The following is a 5955-nucleotide window of genomic DNA, read 5'->3' as shown; positions in this document are numbered from 1 at the left end:
TTGTCCTAAAGCCACTCGGCACAGTATCTAATACCCATCTTCGACTTGTGGTTGTCGAACTCCTTTATTGCCAGGGCTTTAGTGAAGGGGTCGGCCAGGTTCTCCTTTCCGTCGATCTTTGAAGGTCGATGTCACCTCGATCCACGATCTCTCGGACCAGGTGGAAGCGGTGCAAGATGTGCTTCGTCCGCTGATATGCTTTGGGTTCCTTCACCTGAGCTATGGCACTAGTGCTGTCGCAGTAGAGCAAGGACTGGACTATCGAGGGAGGGTGCTACTTCGAGCTCAGTGATGGATTTTCTCAACCACATAGCTTCTTTCGTGGTATCTGATGCTGCGATATACTCCGCTTCACAAACAGAGTCTGCCACAGTATGCTGCTTGGAACTCTTCCAGCAGATGGCTCCACCATTCAGAGTAAAGATATAACCCGATACGCTCCTGCTGTCATCATGGTCAGATTGAAAGCTAGAGTCTGTGAACCCCACAAGTTTCAGATCTGACTCGCCATAAACCAACCTTTGGTCCTTAGTATTTCTCAAATACTTAAGAATGGCTTTAACCACTTTTCAGTGGTTTTCTCCAGGATCAGATTGGTATCTACTCACTACTCCTAGTGAGTATGCCACATCTGGTCTTGTACATGTCATGACGTACATGATAGATCCCATAGCTGAAGCATATGGGACTCTACTCATACGCTCTCTCTCTTCAGGAGTTGTCGGACAATCCTTCTTAGAGAGAGAAATTCCATGGCCTATCGGTAGATAGCCCTTCTTGGAATTCTCCATGCTGAACCTCTTCAGCACAGTGTCTATGTACATGGACTGGGATAACCCAAGCATCCTTTTAGATCTATCCCTATAGATCTTCATCCCTAGGATGTAGGATGCTTCACCCAAGTCCTTCATGGAGAACTGTGATGACAACCAAACTTTTATTCCCTGTAGTGTGGGGATGTTATTTTCGATTAAGAGAATGTCATCCACGTACAAGAAAAGAATACCACAACTGGACCATTTGCCCATTTATAGATGCAGGGCTCTTCTCCATTCTTAATGAAGCCATACGTTTTGATCACCTTATCAAAATGCATGTTCCAACTCCGAGAAGCTTGCTTCAATCCATAAATGGATCTCTGAAGCTTGCACACCTTGGACTCATCTGTGGATGTAAACCCCTCAGGTTGTATCATATACACCTCTTCGGTCAGCTCTCCATTCAGGAAGGCTGTCTTTACATCCATCTGCCAGATCTCATAATCCAGATGGACAGCTATTGCAAGCATTATTTGAATGGATTTGAGCATTGCCACAGGAGAAAATATCTCGTCATAGTCAATACCATAACGTTGACGATACTTCTTGGCAACCAGACGGACTTTATAGGTCTCCACCTTTCCGTCTGTGCCCCTCTTCCTTTTGAAGACCCATTTACACCCAATGGGTTTAACCCCTTCAGGTGGGTCAACCAATGTCTATACATCGTTGACCTTCATGGACTCCATTTCGGATTTTATGGCTTCAAGCCATTTCTTGGAATCAGGTCTCTGCATTGCATCCATATAGGTGATCGGATCCTCATTATTCTCATCAAGTTCGATGGGATCACCGTCCCGGACCAAGAAACTGTAGTATCTGTCCGGCTGATGCGGTACTCTACCGGATCGCCTTAAAGGTGTAGGTACATTGGGCTCTGGATATGAGCTAATCATATCAGACTCAGGTTCAGCTATTGGTGTCGGTCATTCTACCTGTTGAACTTCATCAAGTTCAATCTTAGAGGCAACGATTCCTTCACCAAGGAACTCTTTTTCTAAAAAGATTGCCTTAAGGCTGACGAACACCTTTTGTTCATCAGTATGGTAGAAAAAATATCCTTTTATCTCTTTGGGGTACCCTATGAATGAGCATTTGTCAGACCTAGGTCCAAGTTTGTCTGTGACTAATCGTTTGATATAGGCCGGGCACCCCCAGACCCTAAGGTGTGAAAGTGCTGGCTTATGTCCCGTCCATATCTCATATAGAGTCTTAATTACAGACTTACTTGGAATCCTATTTAACAGATAACTGGCCGATTCGAGTGCATATCCCCAGAAGGATATCGGCAAGCTAGCAAAACCCATCATGGATCGGACCATATCTAACAAAGTTCGATTCCTCCTTTCAGACACACCATTAGACTGTGGTGTTCCTGGAGGAGTCCATTGGGAGAGAATCTCATTCTCTCCTAGATATGTGAGAAATTCACTAGAAAGGTATTCTCCTCCTCGATCAGATCGAAGAATTTTAATACTCTTCCCAGTTTGTTTTTCTACTTCACATCGAAATCGTTTGAACATTTCAAATGAATCCGATTTATGTTTCATCAGATAGACATATCCATATCTGGATAGGTCATCCGTGAAAGTTATGAAGTAAAAATATCCACCTCTAGCACTTGTGCTCATGGGCCCGCATACATCAGTATGTATTAGGCCCAAGAGCTCAGTAGCTCTCTCATCTTTTCCAATAAAAGGTGACTTGGTCATTTTACCAAGAAGACAGGACTCACAGGTTGGAAGTGATTCACAATCACTGACTTCGAGGATTCCCTCTTGAGTCAACCTGTTTATTCTGTTCTTGTTTATATGACCTGGCTTATAGTGCCATAAGTAGATATCTGACACACTATTTAATCTAGGGTGCTTGCCAATAGAATAGACTCTTATCAGGCTTGATCTTTTTGGTCTGGCTCTGCACAGATGTCCCAGCCTGAACTTGCACCTTCTTGACTTTCTTCTTCTTGTTCTTCTTTCCTTTCTTAAAAGGTCGAGAACCAGAAGATGAACCTCCCACTAAGTTCACCGACTCCTTGTGAAGTTGGTGATCCTTCTCAAAGTTTGGAAGCAACCCCAGTAACCCGTGGTAGTTCTCTTCAGGCTTTGTCATTCTATAATGAGTGAGGAATGGGAGATAAGACTTGGGCAGCGAGTTCAGTGTTGCATCTTTCCCAAGCTACTCATGCAAGGGAAAGCCGAGCTTGCTCAATCTTTCCATCAGCTCGATCATGTACAATACATGATCAGTGACAGAGGCACCATCTCGTATTTTGGCGTTGAAGATGGCACAACTAGTCTTGTGCCTCTCTACGTCATCGGGTGTGCCAAAGGTATCCTCCAACACTTGAAGCATGTCCTTTGGCTGAGCCGTCTCGAATCTGCGACTGAACTCGTCGCTCATGATAGCCAGCATGATACAGCGCACCGTGGTCCGATCACTGAGCCACTTCTGGTAAGTGTCTCTGACTGTTCCACGTACATTGGCAGCTGGCTCCTCAGGTGCAGGATCCATTATCACATATAGGATCCGTTCATGCTCCAGGACTATCTTCAACTTTCGATACCAGTTACCGAAGTTGGGTCCCACCAACTTATCATTGTCCAACAATGATCAGAGCGATAGGGAAGTGGCCATATTTGCACAAAGGAGAAACATAACCTAATTAGTAATTGATTCATTAAACCTAAAGATTTGGACTTTAATCAAAAGGTTTCTCCCACTATTTTATTCGAATTGGTAGCCTCTACCTCCAATTCGAGGAATTACCCTAATTCTTTAGTGGGTACTAGAATCCACTTAGACTGCACACAAGCCCAACTTTGGTTGGCCAACCCATGTACATCTAAGGGTAGGTTCATAACCAATTGTTTCTCTAAATAATTTCTAGTAATTTTAATTTTGCCCCAGAAACCTAATCAGTAGGCTTTGGCCTCCACTGTAAGGATCCAGTTAGGTCCAACCATTAACATGATCATACTTGGTGTATCTAACCAACGAATGATTAAGTCCAACTTTGGTTGGCTCACCTAACCACCATTAGAGAGACACTTCCAAGTCGTCATATGATGAGTGATAATTCCATTAGTCAACAAGCACCAGGCCTTTGGGTCTGCAATGATTATTGAGTTAATGGACTCATTATCAAACACCTTAATGGGAGGCTATGACTCAGTTATCTCCATAACTTTATCATTTTAAGGACCTAATAATTTTAGAGGATTTAAATAATTTAGAGGATGAGATCAGATGAACCAGCTTATCATGATCCTCCCACTGACTTCACCAAGTCAGCTTAAGGGAGACCAGGGCTGGTCTAGGAGCACCTAAATCAGTCACACTGATTTACCTAGCTGACATGGGTCAGCTCGAATAGTCAAGTGATCCGATCAAAATATAATTTCACCAAGAGGCCAGGTAAGTTCGATCAGTGGGAGGGTCTGCCAAAGCTTGCCTTAGACACCATCAGAAATGGCCAGGTAAGCGGGCTCCCAATTAAAAACCACCAGTCTTATTTACCTTAGACACCAACTGGTTTAATTAGTTTCGATTAGATCAACCTAACAGTTCGTGCTAGACCGCTTAGCCAAGAATCAAGTCCATTTGATTCTCGTTAAAGACATGGACTTGACCAACTACAACTATTGTAATTGATCTAGAGAATCCTTGACCTAATCTAAGACAACAATTGATTAGATTTAGTCAATTCTCTAATTAAGTCCATCTTTAATCTAACCATAGGTCTAACCCAATTAATGGACCTAATTTCCACTAACCCATTAACCCAATGTGTTATGATTTGTGTCTTAGGTTCTTCAATTCACAATCTTAGAACCTATTCAAACAACTTCTTAATTCTTAATTAAGTTTTGGGCTGAGGGTTGGGTTTGGCTTTTCAAAAAATAATTTTCATATTTGTAAAACAATTTTACAATATGATTCTACCAATCATATTGCATGTTTGATTCATAATCAAGATGCAAGTGAAATAAACATGAAACTACTTTAGATCTAATCTAAACAGGTTCATGTAATTGAAACAGTTTCAACTTTAAATAATTTTTTTGCACAAAAATTATTAACAAAGAGATTTTATTTTAGATTTAAATATCTTTTAAATCTAATAAATTATAAATTTAATCTAGATCATATCTAACAAATTTATGATTAAAGATAGATCTACACAAACTAGGACAACCTTTGCACTGTAAGGGGTAAACCTTACAGCAGGACAACCTTGCAGTTTGTGATTGATCTAAAATTTTAATTTTAGATTTAATAATCAGATTATAAATTAGATCTAATCTAAAAAATAATCTAAGTATGTATAAATAATCATGTAATAAAGAACCTAGGCTTTGATACCAATTGTAGGAACCAGATCTAGGGTTTCAGGGTTAGATCTTGAAACTTTTTCAAGATCATACAGCGGAAGACTAAAATAAATAAAAATTTATTTTCTAAAATCAAAGAATCCCTAGATCTAATATCCTATTACATGATTATTACATAGTATTAAATCAAAAATTAAAATATATAAATATAGCATGAACTACATGTTGATCATATCAACATGTTTTAATACCACATCTAATGTATGTATTAAACAATAGATCAGATCTATTACCTTGCAAGTTAGACGCTCTAACCTTGCTGATCCGGGCTTAAGGATGATGTTGCAAGCCGCACATACATCCGGCCTCTAGGAGTCGCCCACACGAGCCCACGAATCTCGATCAGAAGTCCTGCTTCAGGAAATCAGCACAGTATGCTAGTACTGCGCTGATCCTTCTTTGATTGTTGATCAAGTGCCTCCTTCTTCTTGATTTGGACTCTTCCAAAGATGGAAAGTAAAAGGAGGGGTTTCAGATCTGAGACGCTCTCAGGAAACTCAAGATGGAGGGAGGAAAGATATGAAAATAAAAACCCAAGAAGAAGACCCTCTTCTTCTTCACATTTTTCTCTCAAGACACCTAAACTTGCATCTTTTATATCTCTATGACCCAAAGGTATTTCTCTCTGATTTTTGGATGGAACAAAGGTCTCTTAAATCTCTATCTTTTCCTAAAATTTCACAAAGAAAATCAATTTATACAGAGAGATATGATAGAGTCTTTGTCTAGGTCAAATACCTAGT

The sequence above is a fragment of the Elaeis guineensis genome, chromosome 11 (genome assembly GCF_000442705.2).
Source record: "Elaeis guineensis isolate ETL-2024a chromosome 11, EG11, whole genome shotgun sequence".
NCBI classification, from domain to species: domain Eukaryota; kingdom Viridiplantae; phylum Streptophyta; class Magnoliopsida; order Arecales; family Arecaceae; genus Elaeis; species Elaeis guineensis.
The sequence above is the reverse complement of the archived record's forward strand: the minus strand, read 5'-3'. Positions refer to the sequence as shown.